General features: G+C 45.9%; 1 protein-coding gene and 1 long non-coding RNA gene across 4 annotated transcripts in view; both read left to right on the plus strand.

The window, feature by feature from the left end:
- Nucleotides 1–21,516, plus strand: part of BANK1 (B cell scaffold protein with ankyrin repeats 1) — a 1,115,425-nt gene that overhangs the window by 407,334 nt on the left and 686,575 nt on the right. The window lies entirely within an intron of this gene.
- LOC138658230 (uncharacterized) lies at nucleotides 9,801–11,464 on the plus strand. The gene is made up of 3 exons (XR_011317403.1): nucleotides 9,801–10,025; nucleotides 10,372–10,452; nucleotides 10,660–11,464. It is a non-coding gene; the product is annotated as an uncharacterized lncRNA (long non-coding RNA).

A 21,516-nucleotide genomic window follows, 5' to 3' on the forward strand; every position in this document is an offset into this window, starting at 1 on the left:
GCTTCAGAGACTGTGCGAACAGAGGCGGGCTGTTATGTTTTTGTGGGAGGATACACATACACGGGCAGGCAGTAGGATGGCAGACATGGAGTTGTCAGGTGTGCAGTGGTCGAAGATTCAAGACGTGTCAAGTCCTTCAGTGTTTTGAGGAATGCACACGGCTGGTTAGTGCAGACAACGCCATAATAAGCATGAGCATCCCCCTAATGTGTCTGCTGATGCAAAGTTTGACGCACATAAAGGATCAGGCGTCTGCACCAGAGGAAGAGGAAAGCCTTGATGACAGTCAGCCATTGTCTGGTCAGGGCAGTGTACAGGACGAGGTAGCGGGCGAAGAGGAGGTGGAGGATGAGGAGGATGATGGGGATGAGTATATTTTTAATGAGGAAGCTTTCCCGGGGTCATTGGAAATTGGTGGCGTGGCAAGGGCGGGTTCTGGTTTTTTGAGGGACACAAGTGACGTAGATTTGCCTGCAACTGCCCCTCAACCAAGCACAACCGCAGATTTGACAACTGGAACTTTAGCCCACATGGCGGATTATGCCTTGCGTATCCTCAAAAGGGACACACGCATTATAAAAATGATGAACGATGACGATTACTGGTTGGCCTGCCTCCTTGATCCTCGCTATAAAGGCAAATTGCAAAATATTATGCCACATGAGAACTTGGAACTAATATTAGCAACAAAACAATCAACTCTTGTTGACCGTTTGCTTCTGGCATTCCCTGCACACAGCGCCCGTGATCGTTCTCACACGAGCTCCAGGGACCAGCAGACCAGAGGTGTTAGAGGGGCAGAAATCAGAAGTGGCGTTGGCCAGAGGGGTTTTCTGACCAGGTTGTGGAGTGATTTTGCTATGACCGCAGACAGGACAGGTACTGCAGCATCAATTCAAAGTGACAGGAGACAACATTTGTCCAGTATGGTTACAAACTATTTTTCATCCCTTATCGACGTTCTCCCTCAACCGTCATTCCCATTTGATTACTGGGCATCCAAATTAGACACCTGGCCAGAATTGGCAGAATATGCATTGCAGGAGCTTGCTTGCCTGGCAGCTAGTGTCCTATCAGAAAGAGTATTCAGTGCTGCAGGTTCAATACTAACTGAAAAAAGGACTCGTCTGGCAACCCAAAATGTAGATGATCTAACCTTCATTAAAATGAACCACAACTGGATTTCGAAATCTTTTGCCCCACCTTGCCCGGCTGACACCTAACTTTCCTATGAAAAGGTCTTGCCTGTGGACTCTTCTGAATGACTTTTCCAATCTCGTAATTTTCTGCACCTGATTGTCTAGCATACGACATGTTTACTCCTAACAAAATGGCCAAACTCCCCACACGGGGCCGTGGTATCGCCACTTTGCGCCAGCACCCGTGAGAGTGCAGTTTGTCTGAAGAGGTGGGTGTGCCCGCTTTTGGTCGACGGCACTGCCACTGGGTCCCTCATAGTACAATAAAGTGTCTCTGGCGGTGGTGGTGCGCACCCAACGTCAGACACACCATTGTAATATGAGGGGCCCTGGGCCTGTACCGCCGGCCACAAGACAGTTCCCCCTTCGAAGCCTGTCTGCGGTCCGTTCTTTCTACAACTACTACACTGACCAGGCCACTGCTGGCCGTGTTCCCCTGGAACCAATTTAAACTTGCCTACAGCCAGCCCAATTTTGTTATGTTAGGCCTTCTTAGCCTGTCTGCCGTCACTCCTTCCACTAGACTTCCACTGACCAGACCACTGTTGCCCGTGTACCCCTGGAACCAATTTTAAATTGCCAACAGCCAAATGTTATTATGTAAGGCCTTTGATGCCTGTCTGCCGTCACTCCTTCCACTAGACTTCCACTGACCAGACCACTGTTGCCCGTGTACCCCTGGAACCAATTTTAAATTGCCAACAGCCCAATGTTATGATGTTAGGCCTTTGATGCCTGTCTGCCGTCACTCCTTCCACTAGGCCTCCACTGACCTGTCTACTGCTGCCCGTGTTCCCATGGAACCAATTGTAAATTGCCTACAGCCAGCCCATTTTATTACGTTAGGCCTTCGAAGCCTGTCTGCGGTCCCTCCTTCCACTAGGCCTCCACTTACCTGTCTACTGCTGCCCGTGTTCCCCTGGAACCAATTTTAAATTGCCTACAGGCAGCCCAATTTATTATGTTAGGCCTTCGAAGCCTGTCTGCGGTCCCTCCTTCCACTAGGCCTCCACTTACCTGTCTACTGCTGCCCGTGTTCCCCTGGAACCAATTTTAAATTGCCTACAGCCAGCCCATTTTATTATGTTAGGCCTTCGAAGCCTGTCTGCGGTCCCTCCTTCCACTAGGCCTCCACTGACCTGTCTACTGCTGCCCGTGTTCCCCTGGAACCAATTTTAAATTGCCTACAGCCAGCCCATTTTATTATGTTAGGCCTTCGAAGCCTGTCTGCGGTCCCTCCTTCCACTAGGCCTCCACTTACCTGTCTACTGCTGCCCGTGTTCCCCTGGAACCAATTTTAAATTGCCTACAGGCAGCCCAATTTATTATGTTAGGGCTTCGAAGCCTGTCTGCGGTCCCTCCTTCCACTAGGCCTCCACTGACCTGTCTACTGCTGCCCGTGTACCCCTTGAACCAACATCATAAAATAAAAAAAAAAGTATTTTGCTTATAAAAAAGAAAATACTGGTGAGATATCAAATGCAGACATTTTAACATTAAAAACAAACACACAACTAAAATCTGGTACAGTACTAAAAATGGCCACCAGCTACAATTACTTTCTCCTGCAAGTAGTTAACTGAAAGGTTTTTTAAATTGAAAACACAGATATGGCATCCACCGAGTGTTGTCCTGTCGCGTGTTCTTTATATTATTGCCGAGAAGATGCAAAACAATGAAAATAATAAAATCATTAATTACCAAAATAATAGAGAAAGTCAACACCACATTGCAAATAAACATTCATTCCAAATAAAGAAGCAGGGCGCGTCCGAGGGTGAGTATATACCTAATAAGAATATAATCACCCTCGGACGCGCAATGCTTATTTCCAACAGCCTTCCTTCCTAAGAATCAGCCCTTCCTTGGTGTAGAGAGACGTTGTGTTACACTCCAAGGTGTTCCCCAGGTTGCCTTTCCTGAGCTTCGATCTTCCGGCTCTCGTTTAGTAGTTGTTGGAAACTACGCTGCATTAGGCCTTCAAATTGGGTATGGGGTGTAGAGAGATGGTGTGTTCCACTCCAAGGTGTTCCCCAGGTTGCCTTTCCTGAGCTTCGATCTTCCGGCTCTCGTTTAGTAGTTCTTGGAAACTACACTGCATTAGGCCTTCAAATTGGGTATGGGGTGTAGAGAGAGGGTGTGTTACACTCCAAGGTGTTCCCCAGGTTGCCTTTCCTGAGCTTCGATCTTCATGCTCTCGTTTAGTAGTTGTCGGAAACTACGCTGCATTAGGCCTACAAATTGGGTATGGGGTGTAGAGAGAGGGTTTGTTACACTCCAAGGTGTTCCCCAGGTTGCCTTTCCTGAGCTTCGATCTTCCGGCTCTCGTTTAGTAGTTGTTGGAAACTACGCTGCATTAGGCCTTCAAATTGGGTATGGGGTGTAGAGAGAGGGTGTGTTACACTCCAAGGTGTTCCCCAGGTTGCCTTTCCTGAGCTTCGATCTTCCGGCTCTCGTTTAGTAGTTCTTGGAAACTACACTGCATTAGGCCTTCAAATTGGGTATGGGGTGTAGAGAGAGGGTGTGTTACACTCCAAGGTGTTCCCCAGGTTGCCTTTCCTGAGCTTCGATCTTCCGGCTTTCGTTTAGTAGTTCTTGGAAACTACACTGCATTAGGCCTACAAATTGGGTATGGGGTGGAGAGAGATGGTGTGTTACACTCCAAGGTGTTCCCCAGGTTTCCTTGCCATTGCTTCGGTCTTCCGACTCTCGTTTAGTAGTTGTAGAAAAGTACACTGCATTAGGCCTACAAAATGGGTATGGGGTGGAGAGAGATGGTGTGTTACACTCCAAGGTGTTCCCCAGGTTGCCTTTCCTGAGCTTCTATCTTCAGGCTCTCATTAAATTGTGGTTAAATGGAACAACTGCATTTGGCGTACTAGTTGGTTTGGGGCCTACTATCGGTGTCTGCCACTCCTTGCTGTTCTCCTGGTTTCCTGTCCTGAAATTCCATTTTCAGGCTCTCGTTAAGTAGTTGTTAATGTTAGACTGCATTTGGCCTACTAGTTGGGTTGGGGCCTACTATCGGTGTCTGCCACTCCTTGCTGTTCTCCTCCACTGAACAAAGCTGTGCCGCCTGTTTACTACGGTTGCCAATTTTGAACTGCATTTCGACTACTTACTGATTTGGCCCTACTCTCTGTGTCAGCCTCTCATTCCAGTTGTCCTCCACTGCAATGCCCCCTGGTTATTCCTGTGTTACCAATTTTGAACTGCATTTAGCCCACTTTATTCTTTGGGCCTATATCTGTGTTTCCACTTCATCGTGCCCATTGCCCAGCCAGTGATAGATGAGTCTGCTGGTACATTGACCCATAACGCAACATTCCCCGTGCATGCTACACAACAACATTGTGACCCTGCTGAAAGTCAGGTTGCTCTTCCCGCATACCATACCACCTTACACGGGGACAAAGAGGAAGGTGCAGATGAAAGTGCAGGTTCCTTCATCAGGTGGGGGGAGGAATACTAGTTGGCGACGTCACTGGCACAGGGCCTCTCATAGTACGCAAAAGTGTTGCTGCCGGTGGGAGGCGCCCCCGCCGTGCAAACACACCGCTGTACTTTGAGGGGCCCTGTGCCAGTGCCAATGCCAACAAGTGGGCCCCCCCTGCTTGCTCAGGATCACAGCACTTGCAAAGTTGAAATACTTACCTCTCCCTGCTCCACTGCCGTGACGTGGTCCAGATTTCCTGGGCCCACTAATTACTTGAACCAGCCCTACCCCACACAACTTTAGCCAAATGACCCCCAATTTCAAATGCCTTCCAATTATTATAAGGTAAATTACGCTTGACAAGCTTCATTAAGAAGAATGGATGGTTTTGACATTAAAATGGGCACTCTAGGTGTTTTCCTGGCCCCCACTCACTGCCGACTATGCTGCCCCATTGACTTGCATTGGGTTTCGTGTTTCGGTCGATCCCGACTTTTCGCCATAATCGGCCGATTTCACTCTACCCGACTTTTGAGATAGTCGGGTTTCGCGAAACCCGGCTCGACTCTAAAAAGGTCAAGGTCGCTCAACTCTATTGATAAATTTTACCAAAAGCTGGAACATTTCTTTTTTTTCCTGCAATTGCCAACATGAGTGGTCAGCTCGTGGTTCTGTGCACGCTTGACTCCTATAAACTAAAATGGTGAGCTGGCACTATTCTTTTCTGTTTTCGGTAACCAACAGCCTGTTTAATACCACAGACTTTCAGGATTTTTAAAATGTGTTAAAAAATTATCAATTTTTGAGGGGAACATGGTTGCATGGCCCTCTCAACCCTAGCTTGGTATGCATAGATCTCTCAGCCCTATCCTGGTATGCATGGCCCCCTCATCCCTATCCTGGTGTGCATGGCCCCTTCATCCCTATCCTGGTGTGCATGGCCCCTTCATCTCTATCCTGGTGTGCATGGCCCCCTCATCCCTATCCTGGCAGGAATGATCACCCTCATACCTATCCTAGTATGCATGGCCCTCATATCATCCAAATATGCATAGCCCCATCCCTATCCTGGTATGCAGTGCCCCCATTTCATTCTAGCATGCATGGCCTCAATCCTATTCTGGTATGATTGGCCCCCATCCCAGTCCTGGTATACATGGCCCCACCCTTATAATTGTCCCCTACCCCCATCCTGGTATGCAGGTATGATTGCAGCATTTTGGAGCCGGCACAGGGGCTGACAGTCCCTGTACATTTGGATCGAAAACCCCACGGCGTCTCCAGAGCTGAGAGACTTCCTGTCATGCGCAGTGATGATCAGAAAGTCTCTCAGGTCAGTGTGTAGTATCTACAGCGTTGACATTTTCTATAGCATGCAGATCTGCATGCTATAAAAGCGATCAGCTTGCACAAAATGACTGTCCCATAGTGTGACAAAGTGTAAAAGTAAGAATTAGTGATGAGCGAATATACTCGTTGCTCGAGTTTTCCCGAGCACGCTCGGGTGATCTCCGAGTATTTGTTATAGCTCAGAGATATAGTTTTCATCACCTCAGTGTTAGGTGCTGAGTTCCTGCCTCTGCATTGGGGGAATCTTGAACCATCTCTGCTGCTGTCTCCCATTCTTCTCCAGCCGCAGTGGAGTCTGCTTACCGGAGATGTCGGTCCCAGCGTCTAGCTCAGGCTGATACTGGACGACTGGTTACTAATGCCCTTCCAGGCTCTTTTCTTGTAGCCAGCAATATTCAGTAGCGAGCAGGTCTTTCTGGGACTAAGTCCTGCTTTCACATACTGAGCGTGCCCACGGGACAACCTCCCATTGGAGGTTGGGGTCACATGCTCCAGTCCTGTTGTGGCTTCTATTGGTCCATCTGGAAGGTCTTGTATCACTGCCGCTATAAAAGGTTTGCTTGGCCACTCGGCCATGCGCTAGTGTATACTTGAAAACGTGTGTGTGTTGATGTGTGAAAGTCGCTCATTAATCATCCCCTCCCTTGTGTATGACTGCTCGCGTAAGGTGGATGTTTGCTATCTAGCGCCTGACAGAGCCATCAGTACTAAACACACAATAAAGCGTCTATTGCTGTGACCACCAGTGCGGTGCCGTGTGCTATTAGAGTGCATCCATGACCCAAGTCTGGGTGGTTAGTGGCGTCCGTCAGAGCGGCACTGCTCGCACTCTTGTGCATAAAATTACTATTTTAGTTATACTCTCTACCCAGGAGCGGTGCTGAGCGCAAGTGGTCTAGACGAACTCTAATCCCGAGTATTGGGATTGAGTTCTGTGACTCCTTGCTTAGTCTCATTGTGCGGTACCACGTCCCTGTGATGCAACAGGTTCTCTTCTTTCATACAGGGTCAAGCTAACCCATGTGTGTATCTTCATTATACCGCCATATAGTCCGGGTTAGTGCTAGGGTTAGTGCTAGGGTTAGGGCTAGGGTTGGGGCTAGGGTTGGGGTTAGGGTTAGGACTAGGTTAGGATTAGGGTTAGCACTAGGGGTAGGGTTAGGGTTAGGGCTAGGGTTAGGGGAAGGATTAGGGGTAGGGGTAGGGTTAAGGCTGGGGTTAGGGCTAGGGTTAGGGCTAGGGCTAGGGTTAGGGCTAGGGTTAGGGTTACAGCTAGGTTAGGATTAGGGCTAGGGTTAGGGTTAGGGCTAGGGTTAGGATTAGGGTGACGGTTAGGGCTAGGGTTGGGGCTACGGTTAGGGTTGGGGCTAGGGTTAGGGTTTCAGTTAGAATTGGGGGTTTCCACTGCTTAGGCACATCAGGGGCTCTCCAAATGCGACATGGAGTCGCTTCTCAATTCCAGCCAATTCTGCATTGAAAAAGTAGAACAGTGCTCCTTCCCTTCTGAGCTCTCCCGCGTGCCCAAACAGGGGTTTACCCCAACATATGTGGTATTAGCGTACTGAGGACAATTTGGACAACAACTTTTTGTGTTTAATTTCTCTTGTTACCCTTGAGAAAATTAAAATTTGGGGGCAAAAAAACATTTTGTGGGAAAAAAAATATTTTTTATTTTCACGGCTCTGCCTTATAAACTGTAGTGAAACACTTGGGGGTTAAAAATTCTCACAACACATCTAGATAAGTTCCTTGAGGGGTCTAGTTTCTAATATGGGGTCACTTGTGGGGGGTTTCTACTCTTTACGTACATTAGGGGCTCTGCAAACGCAATGTGACACCTGCAGACCAATCCATCTAAGTCTGCATTCCAAATGGTGCTCCTTCCCTTCCGAGCTCTGCCATGCGCCCAAACGGTGGTTCCCCCCGACGTATGGGGTATCAGCGTACTCAGAACAAATTGGACAACAACTTTTGGGGTCCAATTTCTCCTGTTACCCTTGGGAAAATACAAAACTGGGGGCTAAAAAATTTTTGTTTGAAAAAAATAATTTTTATTTTCATGGCTCTGCGTTATAAACTGTAGCGAAATACATGGGGGTTCAAAGCTCTCACAACACATCTAGGTAAGTTCCTTAGGGGGTCTAGTTTCCAAAATTGTGTTACTTTTGGGGGGTTTCAATGTTAGGCACATCAGTGGCTCTCCAAACACAACATGGCATCCCATCTCAATTCCTGTCAATTTTTCATTGAAAAGTCAAACGGCGCTCCTTCCCTTCCGAGCTCTGCTTTGCGCCAAAACAGTGGTTTACCCCCACATTTTAGGTATCAGCGTACTCAGAACAAATTGCACAACAACTTTTGGTGACCATCTTCTTCTCTTACCCTTGGGAAAATAAAAAATTGGGGGCGAAAAGATCATTTTTGTGAAAAATATTATTTTTTATTTTTACGGCTTTGCATTATAAACTTCTGTGAAGAACTTGGTGGGTCAAAGTGCTCACCACACATCTAGATAAGTTCCTTAGGGGGTCTACTTTCCAAAATGGTGTCACTTGTGGGGTGTTTCAATGTTTAGGCACATCATGGGCTCTCCAAATGCAACATGGCGTCCCATCTCAATTCCAGTCAATTTTGCATTGAAAAGTCAAATAGCCCTCCTTCCCTTCCGAGCTCTGCCATGCGCCCAAACAATGGTACACAGAAAAAATGCTGGCGCACTACAAATACTACCTATGCACTAATATCAAACGGGGGTGCAGTAAAGTGGCCAAAAGCAATCTAACCAAAAGGAAAAGAAGCCACAATATAATCTGCACACCACCAATAAGTTATATGAAACAAAAGACAATTTTATTGGTAACAAAGGTAATTTAAAAACAGTTAAAAATACACGCTTTTATCGTAGGCTCCCCTCTGATCCCACGGGGGTTTATGCCACCAAGCTGAGGAGACTCATTGATAGGACGTTTGAACTGGGGATCATCAATGTTCAGGAGCGGGACTTTATTTGGGTAGAACAACCAGTTACGCCAACTTTCTACATGTTACCCAAAGTCCACAAGAGTACCAACAAGCCTCCGGGTCGTCCGATAGTCTCCAGCATTGGCAGCTTGTGTGAGAGGGCTTGTACCTATGTCGACTTTTTTCTGCAGCCGCTTGTGGCGGTATTGCCATCATATACGAGAGACTCTTCGCATTTTATCAGCATGTACAAAGGGGTGTCACTAGAACCAGGGGAGCTCATGGTCACCTGCGACGTTGAGTCGTTGTACTCAAACATCAATCATGATGACGGCATACATGCAGTCATGTTCTTTCTTGACCAACAGATTAATTCAGATAGAATGCATGATTCTTTTATTGTTGATTTGCTTAATTTTGCTTTGAGACACAATTTTTTTCTGTTTGACAGGACTTATTTTTTGCAGACATCTGGTGTGGCCATGGGGGCGAGGTGTGCCCCGGCCTTCGCTAATCTTTTTTTAGGGTGGTGGGAGTCGACTATCGTCTATACATCTGATATTTTTAACAGCAGGGTGCGACATTGGTCGCGCTTTATAGACGATATATTTTTCATTTGGTCTGGCTCTCCTGAGGAATGTCTTCAGTTTCTGGGGTTCCTTAACAATAATACTTTCAATATTTTCTTGACTCATCATTTCTCCTCCATTGTAGTTAATTTTTTGGACCTGGAAGTCAAGAGTCAGGACGGCATGCTATCTACATGTCTATACCGGAAGCCCACTGCTGTCAATAGCCTGCTGGAATATCGGAGTTTTCATCCGAAACACACCAGGGACGGAATTCCGACTGGGCAATTTCTTAGGGCGAGACGGAACTGTACGCAGGATTCGGACTTCAAGGCGACAGCCCAGGACCTGACTAAAAGGTTTCTAACAAGGAATTATCCTAAAAAATGCATCTCTCGGGCTTATCAGAGGGCAAAACAGCAGACACAAGATTCTTTACTTGTTACCAACAAGAGGAGACCAGATAGCTATGCGCGATTCATCACGGGATATCACACCCAATGGTCTCAGGTGAGTAGGATTTTGAATAACCACTGGAGGATTTTGACCACTGACACTCAAACATCTCAGGTTGTCAGTGCGCGGCCACTAACAACGGCTAGGAGGGCGCCTAATTTTAAGGACATTCTTACCCAAAGCCATTATAATAGACCCACACGAAGACTTAATCGGGGTATTGTTTTGAGAGGCTCATTTCCATGCGGGGATTGCAATATGTGTCCATACATGCATCCGACGCGTGATTCTTTTTGCAACCCGGTAGATCAGGTGCAACATAGAATAAAATCGTATATCAACTGTAAAACCACTCACGTCATTTATGCTCTAATATGCTCATGTCCCTGCATTTATGTAGGTCAGACTTCGCAGGAATTACGCAGGAGAATGCAGGGTCATTTCTCCACTATTAACATGGCGGCCGCGGACAGCCGAAAGGGTAAGACTCTTACCACGGTGGCCTCTCATTACCTGCTTCACCATGGTGGTAGCTATGCCAACACCAAGATTATTGGCTTGGAACATGTTAGGGGCTCTGGGAGGGGTGGTTCCTTGCATAAACGGCTCCTACAATTGGAGTCTCGGTGGATTTATCTGCTTAAGTCTATAGCACCTCAGGGCATTAATGAAGATCTCCTTTTTACAGGCTTCCTGGGATAGTCATTCCCTGTATGATCTCTATATCGGACTCCTTCTTGTTTGATCCTTACGTGACGGATGATTCTTTGACGAGGTTTTTTGGTTGGATGGCTATCTTGAGAAGGTCTCCCCCAAAGTTTCACTTCGATGTTTGGACATACTGGATACCGCATTTATTTCTGGAATGGATAACATCGGGACTTGTGACGTACTTTTTTGTGGAATTGGATTGATCGGCGGGAATTTTTTCCCTTTTCCCAATGGATCTTTATCATTGTGAACTATTCTGGGGACACCAGTGATATCTTATGGACTATTAGGTCTATGGAGGGTTGGCAATTTCTACCATGGGTGGCAGGCTATGTTATATGGGTATTTTTATATTATATTCTTGGTTATTTGTGTATTTTGTATTATGGTTATCGTTTATAAGGGTTTTGTTTGGTGATTGGTTAGTGTTTTTTGTTTATGTTATCGTTATATTTATTTTCATTTTCATGTTTATGTTTATTTCCTTTTATATTTATTTTTGTCATTGGGTGTTTTTTGTTATTTCTTATTGTATAAGATTATTGTGCTAATTATATGTTTTTCCTTTAGTATTAGGATTTAGGTCGGCCATATCCCTTCCTGTTCTCTTCTTCCCGTAGTACACTGTCACCTCATATTATCACACGCCTCTGTAGGCGATTCCCCTTCTTGTTCTCTCTGCTCCGATGCGGACCGCCGGCTATAGTTCCGGCGCGTGCGCACTGGAACAGTATGGGCAGAGACGTCTGCCCTCACTTGGTTTCTTCTATCGTGTGCGCAAGCGCGAGTACATCGCGCCGCTGACATTCCTCCATGCGGGTTCCAGTTTCTTTACTTCCGGTTCGGAGGTAGTCACATACACCGGTGCGCACTGATGGCCGCTCTATTTAGGATATAAAGACGGAGGTTTTATTCGGTAAGCTATCACCCCTGACGAAGCGGTCGTTGTAACCGCGATACGCGTTGGGTTCTCCCACCCTGCGGTCCTGATCCATGCATTGGTTGCCGGAGTTACCCTCCTTACTATAGGTTCCTTTTTGGGTTCTCTACGCACGCTGTTGGGGTTTTTTTGTTTTTTGTTTATTTGACAGCCTTATTAGGGGCAATGGCCATGCTCTATCCATCCTTCAGTAGGGACTGATATCTTATTATCTTCTATATTTTCTCCCATGGGTTATCTATATTATTAGGCTTGTAGCCGGGACTTGGATTTCCCTACTGGGATGGAATAACAGGTGGTGTATACATTTGTATGGATTAAACCCAGCTGTGCCTTTATATTTTGTGTACTTGTGTCAGGCACCATGTGTTATCTATACCATTTATGAGATATTGTTTTGGACAGGCCTCATGGGGGAGTTGTTCTGTGTATTTTTAACTGTTTTTAAATTACCTTTGTTACCAATAAAATTGTCTTTTGTTTCATATAACTTATTGGTGGTGTGCAGATTATATTGTGGCTTCTTTTCCTTTTGGTTAGCGCCCAAACAATGGTTTACCCCCACATATGGGATATCAGCGTACTCAGGACAAATTGTACAACAACTTTGGGGTCCATTTTCTCCTGTTACCCTTGGTAAAATAAATCAAATTGGAGCTGAATTAAATTTTATGTGAAAAAAAGTTAAATGTTCATTTTATTTAAACATTCTAAAAATTCCTGTGAAACACCTGAAGGGTTAATTACCTTTTTGAATGTGGTTTTGAGCACCATGAGGTTTTTAGAATCGTGTCACAGTTTGTTATTTTCTATCATATAGACCCCTCAAAATGACTTCAAATGAGATATGGTCCCTAAAAAAATGGTGTTGTAAAAATGAGAAATTGCTGGTCAACTTTTAACCCTTATAACTCCCTAACAAAAAAAATTTTGGTTCTAAAATTGTGCTGATGTAAAGCAGACATGTGGGAAATGTTACTTATTAAGTATTTTGTCTGACATATCTTTGTGATTTAAGGGTATAAAAATTCAAATTTGGAAAATTGCAAAATTTCAAAATTTTTGCCAAATTTCCTTTTTTTCACAAATAAACACAAGTTTTATCGAAGAAATTTTACCACTATCATGAAGTACAATACGTCAAAACACTGTCAGAATCGTCAGGATCCGTTGAAGCGTTCTAGAGTTATAACCTCATAAAAGGAGAGGTCAGAATTGTAAAAATTGGCCCGGTCATTAACATGCAAACCACCCTTGAGGCTTAAGGGGTTAAAAAAATAATAATAAAAAATCTATATTATTCTATCAATAAATAAATATTTGCATTAAAAAAAATCTAAACAATAAAAGTACACATATTTGGTATCCCTGCGTCCGTAATAACCCGACCTATAAAACTGTCCCACTAGTTAACCCCTTTAGTGAACACCATTAAAGAGAAAAAAAAAACAAGGCAAAAAAAAATGCTTTATCATCATACCATCGAACAAAAAGCGGAACAACATGCAATCAAATAGACAGATGTAAATTAACATGGTACCGCTGAAAATGTCATCTTGTCATGCAAAAACAAGTCCCCATACAGCTCCATTAATGGAAAATAAAAAAGTTATAGCTCTCAGAATAAAGCGATGCAAAATATTTTTTTTATATAAAATAGTTTTTATTTTATAAAAGCACCAAAACATAAAAAAATGATATAAATGACGTATCGCTGTAATCATACTAACCCAAAGAATAAAACTGCTTTATCAATTTTACCACATGCAGAATAGTAAAAGCACCCCCAAAAGAAATTCTTGATTTGCTGGTTTATGTTCATTCTGCCTTCCAAAAATCGGAATAAAGAGAGATAAAAAAAAGTCATGTGCCCGAAATTGGTATCAATAAAAACGTCAACTCGTCCCGCAAAAAACAAGACCTCACATGACTATGTGGGCTAAAAAAAAGGAAAAAATTTAGATTTCAAACTATGCTGATGCAAAAACTATTTTTTGCAATAAAAAGCATCTCTTAATGCGTGTCAGCAGCCAATCATAAAAACCTGCTATAACGCCTCTTTCATAGGTCCTGATATTTCCGGTATCGGATATGTTAGTGTCCACGTGTGTAATACTTGCAGCACACGTGTGGCATGCATGTGCCGCATCAGTACCATAAGGACTGGCACCAGGGAAGAAGCATTACAGTAAGCGCTGTTCCCCGGCGCCGCGTGCTGAACACAGCTCTCATCATTCTCCCCTGATCTGCCAGCGATCAGCACAAGCAGGGGAGACTGACGGCTGTCATCATTCTCCCCTGCTCTGCCGAGGATCGGCACAAGCAGGGAGAATCATTCTCCCCTGCTTGTGCTGATCGCCGGCAGAGCAGGGGAGAATGATGAGAGCCATGTTCAGCACCCGATGTCAGGGAACAGCGCTTACTGTAATGCTTCTTCCCCGACACCGATGCGTGTCACATTGAAGGCATCCATGTGTGTTATGCGTATGCACGTGTGCTGGATGTTTTTTGACCCATGCTGACATTAAAAAATGGGCATGTCAGCGTGTTTTGCCCATGGACACACAGTCCGTGGAAACACACTGACATGTGCACAGTTATTCACTTGAATAGGCAAATAGCGCTCCATTCCTCCCGAGTCTCTCCGCATGGCTGCCCAATAGTATAAAATTCTGTGACACACCCATGGTGTCAATATGATCACTGCACCCCTAGATGAATTCATTGAGAGGTATAATTCATAAAATGGGGTCACTTATTGGGGATTCTGCTGTTTTGGCACCTCATGGGCTCTCCCAGTGGGTCATGGGACCTGCAAACCATAACAGTAAAATCTGGTGCTCCTTACCGTCTGAGCACTGCCATGTGCCCAAATAGTGGTTTACCCCCACAAATGGTGTACCAGTGTACTCAGGACAAATTGCACAATAACTCTTGGTGTCTAATTTCTTCTAATTGAAGGCAAAAAGATATTTTTGTGGAAAAAATATGATTTTTTATTTTTACGGTTCTAAGTTATAAACTTCTGTGAAGCACATGCGGGTTCAAAGTGCTCACCACACATCTAGTTCCTTGGTGGGTGTAGTTTCCAAAATAGGGTCACTTGTAGGGGTTTCCACTGTTTAGGCACCTCAGGGGCTTTTCTTACGCGACATGACGCCTTGCAGACCATTCCATCAAAGTCTGCATTCCAAAACGTCACTACTTCTCTTCCGAGCCCCGATGTGTGCCCATACAGTAGTTTTCTCCCATGTATGGGGTATCAGAGTACTCAGGACAAATTGGCAACAACTTTTGTGGTACAATTTCAACTGTTACCCTTGGGAAAATAAAAAATTGGGAGCTAAAAGATCATGTTTGTGGAAAAAAATGAGATTTTTTAATTTTCATGCCCGGGCACTATAAACTTTAGTGAAACACCTGGGGGTTCAAAGTTCTCACCACAAATCTAGATAAGTTCTTTGGGGGTGTAGTTTCCAAAATTGGGTCATTTGTGGGGGTTTCCACTGTTAGGTACATCAGGGGCCCTCCAAACGCGACATGGCGTCCGATCTCAATTCCAGCCAATTTTGCATTGAAAAGTCAAACAGCGCTCCTTCCTTTCAGAGCTCTGCCATGTGCACAAACAGTGGTTTACCCCCACATATGGGGTATTAGCGTACTCAGGACAAATTGCACAATAACTTTTGGGTCCTATTACCCTTGGGAAAATTCAAGTTGAGGGTGAAAAGATCATTTATGTGGAAAAAATATGATTTTTTAATTTTACGGCTCTACATTGTAAACTTCTGTAAAGCCCTTGGGAATTCAAAGTTCTCACCACACATCTAGATAAGTTCTTTGGGGGGTATAGTTTCCAAAATAGTGTCAATTGTGTTTTTTTTTACTGTTTAGGCACATCAGGGGCTCTCATAACACGACATGGCGTCCGATCTCAATTCCTGCCAATTTTGCGTTTAAAAATTCAAACAACGCTCCTTCCCTTCCGAGCTCTGCCATGCACCCAAACAGTGGTTCCCACCACATATGGGGTATAAGGAAACAGGAACACATGGGCTACTTGCACAGTGAACAAGTCTGTATGATCATGTTCACACACCACCAAGAAACCTGAAGACACAAAAGAGAATAGTAAAACCAAAAACACTCAGTTTGAAAAAATGTTGCAGTAATCCGCAAGTGCTAGTAAAAGATGTAAAAAACAGGGTATTTGGTTGATACGTTTTTTGCAAAAAATGTATACTAAGCTGCTCTACCAATCTTCACGGTATACCCTTATCAGAGCAGTCCTAACTAATGTATGCAATCCCTATCTGATGTATTTAAAAACCTGATCATCTGTATATAACCTGTGTGAACAGGGTTCAGAGAGGAAAAATCCATGTGTGCATACAGGGTAGAACAGCTTTTGTGCAGATAGCCCAAGAGGAGTGGTGGAACTCCCCAGTCTTATAGACACAAGAGAACAATTATGGAAACAGGAACACATGGGCTACTTGCACAGTGAACAAGTCTGTATGATCATGTTCACACACCACCAAGAAACCTGAAGACACAAAAGAGAATAGTAAAACCAAAAACACTCAGTTTGAAAAAATGTTGCAGTAATCCGCAAGTGCTAGTAAAAGATGTAAAAAACAGGGTATTTGGTTGATACGTTTTTTGCAAAAAATGTATACTAAGCTGCTCTACCAATCTTCACGGTATACCCTTATCAGAGCAGTCCTTTTACTAGCACTTGCGGATTACTGCAACATTTTTTCAAACTGAGTGTTTTTGGTTTTACTATTCTCTTTTGTGTCTACATATGGGGTATAAGCATAGTCAGGACAAATTGCACAATATCTTTTGGGGTCCAATTTCTCCTGTTACTCTTGGGAAAATAAAAAAATTGGATTTGAAGTAATTTTTTAGTGAAATAAGTTAAATTTTCATTTTTTTTAAACATTCCAAAAATTCATGTGAAGCACCAGAAGGGTTAATAAACTTCTTGAATGTGGGTTTGGGCACCTTGAGGGTGCAGTTTTTAGAATAGTGTCACTTTTGGGTATTTTATATCATATAGACCCCTCAAAGTGACTTCAAATGTGATGCCCCTTAACTTGTTTCAGTAGGCTCCACAATCATGGGGAAGACTGCTGACTTGACAGTTGTCAGGAAGGCAGTTATTGACACACTCCACAAGGAGGGTAAGCCACAAAAGGTCATTGCTAAAAAAGCTGGCTGTTCACAGAGTGCTGTGTCCATGCATTTTAATGGGAGGTTGAATAGAAGGAAAAAGTGTGGTAGAAAAAATATGCACAAGCAATCGAGATAACCGCCGCCTTGGAAGGATTGTTAAGAAAAGGCCATTCAAAAATTTGGGGAACATTCACGAGTCGATGGCTGCTTGAGTCATTGCTTCAAGAGCCACAACACTGTTATGGACCTGGTGGTTAGGAGCACCCGGCACGACCTGATAGTTAAACTCACACAGGACAAGCTCTGGGATGTGGGAGCTCTGCTGACCGCAGGCCCTAATCCAATCACAACAACTAGAAATAGCCGTGGAGCGTTCCTGACACTCCCTAGACGCCTCTTCACAGCCTAAGAGCTAGCCAGCCCTAGAGATAGAAAATAAAGCCTACCTTGCCTCAGAGAAATTCCCCAAAGGAAAAAGCAGCCCCCCACATATATTGACTGTGAGTAAAGATGAAAGTCACAAACGCAGAAATGAAACAGGTTTCAGCAAAGGGAGGCCAGACTTACTAAACAGACAGAGGATAGGAAAGGTATCTTTGCGGTCAGCACAAAAAACTACAAAAGACCACGCAGAGTGTGCAAAAAGACCTCCGCACCGACTAACGGTGCGGAGATGCCACTCTGCATCCCAGAGCTTCCAGCTAGCAAGACAAAATCATGATAACCAGCTGGACAAGGAAACAATGAACAAATAATAACTAGCAGGAACTTCGTGTTAGGGACTGGCGGAACGCACCAATAATCAGATGTTATGGTATTAGGTGCGTTCGCAGTCCGAGGTCCACCGTGCAGGTAAAAGACCCTGCTGCTAGTAAGACGGACTATATGGCGGTACTAAGTATACACACATGGGTTAACTTCACCCTGCGTGAAGGAAGCGATCCTGTTACATCACAGGACCGCAGTACCGCACATAAAGCGCGAGCAAGAAGTCAGCGGACTCAACCCCTAAACAGGATTGAAGTCCGATTAGACACTTGCTGGCACAACACCGCAACTGGGTGTGTCAGAGGAACATAAATAATAATATTAAGGCACAAGAGTGCGTGCGGTGTCGCACTGACGGACGCCACTAACCACCCAGGCTTGGGTCAGGAAAGTGCAGAGCAAGCGCACAGCGCCGTACTGGCGGACACAGCAACTGGTAGCTGTAATGTGTGTTTCGTGCTGTTGGACAAGTCGGGCGCTAAGATAGCAAACATACAACTTCCACGAACAGACATTCAATAGGGAGGGTTATTTAAAGAGCGACATTCACTCACAACACACACACAAATTTACAAGACAATACTAGCGCATGGCCGTGCGGTCATGCGCAGTTTATATAGCTGCAGCACAGGAAACAGCTACAGAAGTTTTGCCCTTTCAGGACCTGCCAAAAGGACCAATGGGATGTGCTGCAGTACCTGAGCATGTGACCCTCGATCTCCAACAGGAGATCCTGCCCTGGGCATGCTCAGACAGAGAAAAGCAGGACTTAGATCCAGAAACGTCCACTCGCCGCTGCCCAGCACTGGCTTCAATTGCAGAAGCAGGAAAAGCAGCAGTAACTCTTCGCACAGAGTCAGACTGAGCGAGACGCTGGGATCGACGTCCCTGCTGAGCAGACTCCACTGCGGCTGGAGAAGAATGGGAGACCGCAGCGGAGACGGATCGAGATTCCCCCTGTGCAGCAGAGGAAACTCGACTCCTAACATTACCCCCCCCCTCCTAAGGCCCCCCCCCTCCTTGGGCCTCGCTACGTTCGAAGGCAGCAATGAGCTGCGGGGCCAGAATGTGCTCAACAGGCTCCCAGGACCTGTCCTCGGGGCCATAACCCTTCCAGTCTACCAAATAACATTTTTTGCCACCTACCACCTTGAACCCCAAAATAGCGTTCACCTCATAATCGTCCGTAGACGAACCCGATGTCCCAGCAGATGACTCGGAAAACCGGGACATATACACGGGTTTCAAGAGGGACACATGAAAGGTGTCGGTGATACCCAGGCGTGGCGGAAGGGCCAAACGATAGACCACAGGATTAACCTGCTCGAGGACCTTGAATGGGCCCAAGTAGCGAGGAGCAAATTTAGTGGACTCAACTCACAGCCTGATGTTACGGGCGGAGAGCCACACTAAATCGCCAGGAGCAAAGGTCGGGGCAGGGCGCCGATGTGCATCGGCGGAGGACCTCATTCTCTCCTTCGAGGCCCGAACGGCATCCTGAGTGTGGTCCCAAATGTCCCGTGCCTCCACTGCCCAGTCTGCCACCCTGGAGTCAGCAGAGGACATGGGCATAGGCACAGGAACCAGCGGATGCTGGCCGTAATTAAGGAGGAAAGGAGTCTGACCGGTGGAGTCGGCTACAGCGTTATTAAGGGCGAACTCTGCCCATGGTAATAAAGATGCCCAGTCATCCTGCCTGGCAGAAACAAAATGTCGTAGATATGTGACCAGAGTCTGATTGGCCCTCTCTACCAACCCATTCGTCTCGGGATGATATGCGGAAGAGAGATTTAACTCAATGCTGAGAAGACGACAAAGCTCTCTCCAGAACCGAGACGCAAACTGGGGACCCCGGTCACTGACAATTTTGTCTGGCATGCCGTGTAGGCGGAAGATGTGTCTTATGAACAACGCTGCCAAGGCCCGTGCAGAAGGTAACCGTGGGAGCGGCACCAAATGCACCATTTTCGAGAAATGATCGGTAATAACCCAAATGATGGTACAGCCGCGAGACTTGGGCAAACCCACTACAAAGTCCATACCGACCATCTCCCAGGGCCTGTCTGCCACCGGCAAGGGATAGAGTAACCCAGACGGCCGTTGTCGAGGAGACTTATTTTTGGCGCATGAGACACACGCCACAACGTAATCTCTGACATCTCGGAGCATATGTGGCCACCAGTACGTCCTCGCCAGCAGCTCAGATGTCCTTTTTGTCCCAAAGTGTCCACCCACCCTGGAGGAATGAGCCCAAGAGAGAACCTCCGGTCGCAAATTTATGGGCACAAAAGTCTTGCCCAGAGGCACAGACTCAAGCGACACCGGAGCCACGGTTCTCAAGCTCTCAGAAGGAACAATAAGCCGAGGCTCTCCTTCCTCCTCCTCAGATGACACAATAGAGCGAGAAAGAGCATCAGCTCGAATATTCTTCTCCCCAGCGAGATAATGGAGGGTGAAGTGGAATCGGGAGAAGAATAAGGACCATCTGGCCTGGCGAGAATTTAGCCGCTGGGCTGTTTGCAAATAGAGCAAATTTTTGTGGTCTGTAAAAACTTGAAAGTGAAAACGAGCCCCCTCCAAGAGATGTCTCCACTCTGAGAAAGCCAATTTCATCGCTAGCAACTCCCTGTCCCCGATGGAATAATTCCTCTCCGCTGGTGTGAAGGTCTTGGAGAAGAAGAAGCACGGATGCTTCCGACCTTGAGCATCCTTTTGGAAGAGGACTGCTCCAGCACCAACGGAAGAGGCATCCACCTCCATTATAAACGGCTTATCGACATCGGGACAATGTAGGATGGGAGCGCTAGCAAAATGAGACTTAGTAGAAGAAAAGGCCCTGGAGACCTCTTCAGACCACACTTTGGGATTTGCTCCCTTCTTGGTGAGGGCTACCAAGGGAGCTACCAAAGTTGAGAAATGGGGAATGAACTGGCGGTAATAATTAATGAACCTCATAAAGCGCTGCACCGCTTTAAGTGAGTGGGGTTCTTGCCAGTCCATCACAGCCTGTAGTTTGGCAGGATCCATAGCCAATCCCTGGGCAGAGATGATATAGCCCAGGAAAGGTAAAGACTCCTGCTCAAACACACACTTCTCCAACTTTGCGTAAAGAGAGTTTGCCCGTAAGAGGTCGAAGACTCTGCCAACATCTCTCCGGTGGGAGTCAATATCTGGAGAGAAGATGAAAATATCATCCAGATAGACTACGACCGCAGTGGAAAGCATATCCCGGAAGATGTCGTTGACAAAGTCTTGGAAAACGGCTGGGGCATTACAGAGCCCGAAGGGCATCACCAGATACTCATAGTGCCCATCTCTGGTGTTAAACGCCGTCTTCCATTCGTCCCCCTCACGGATGCGAATCAGGTTATAAGCTCCCCGCAGGTCTAATTTGGTAAATACCTTAGCTCCCCGTAGCCTATCAAAAAGCTCAGAAATCAGGGGCAGCGGGTACTTATTCTTAACGGTGATGGAGTTAAGACCCCTGTAGTCTATGCAAGGACGCAACTCTCCATTCTTCTTCTGTACGAAGAAGAACCCTGCCCCTGCTGGTGACACTGACTTCCTAATAAACCCTCTTGCCAAATTCTCCTGGATGTACTGGGACATAGCCTCCGTTTCCGGGAGAGAGAGGGGATAGACACGTCCCCGAGGAGGTTCTGCTCCAGGCAAGAGATCTATAGGACAGTCATAGGGACGGTGAGGCGGAAGGGTCTCCGCGGCCTTTTTGGAGAAGACGTCTGCATAAGACCAATAGTATTTGGGGAGAGTAGAGAGATCTGCGGGCATCTCAGTGGTGGAAACCTGAACGCACTCTTTCACACATCTGCCCTTACAGGATTCACTCCAACCCAATATCCTCCCAGAGGTCCACTCAATATGTGGGGAGTGGAAACAGAGCCAGGGTATTCCCAGCAGAATCTCATCCATTCCCTCAGGAAGGAC

The sequence above is a fragment of the Ranitomeya imitator genome, chromosome 1, assembly GCF_032444005.1.
Source record: "Ranitomeya imitator isolate aRanImi1 chromosome 1, aRanImi1.pri, whole genome shotgun sequence".
Lineage (NCBI taxonomy): Eukaryota > Metazoa > Chordata > Amphibia > Anura > Dendrobatidae > Ranitomeya > Ranitomeya imitator.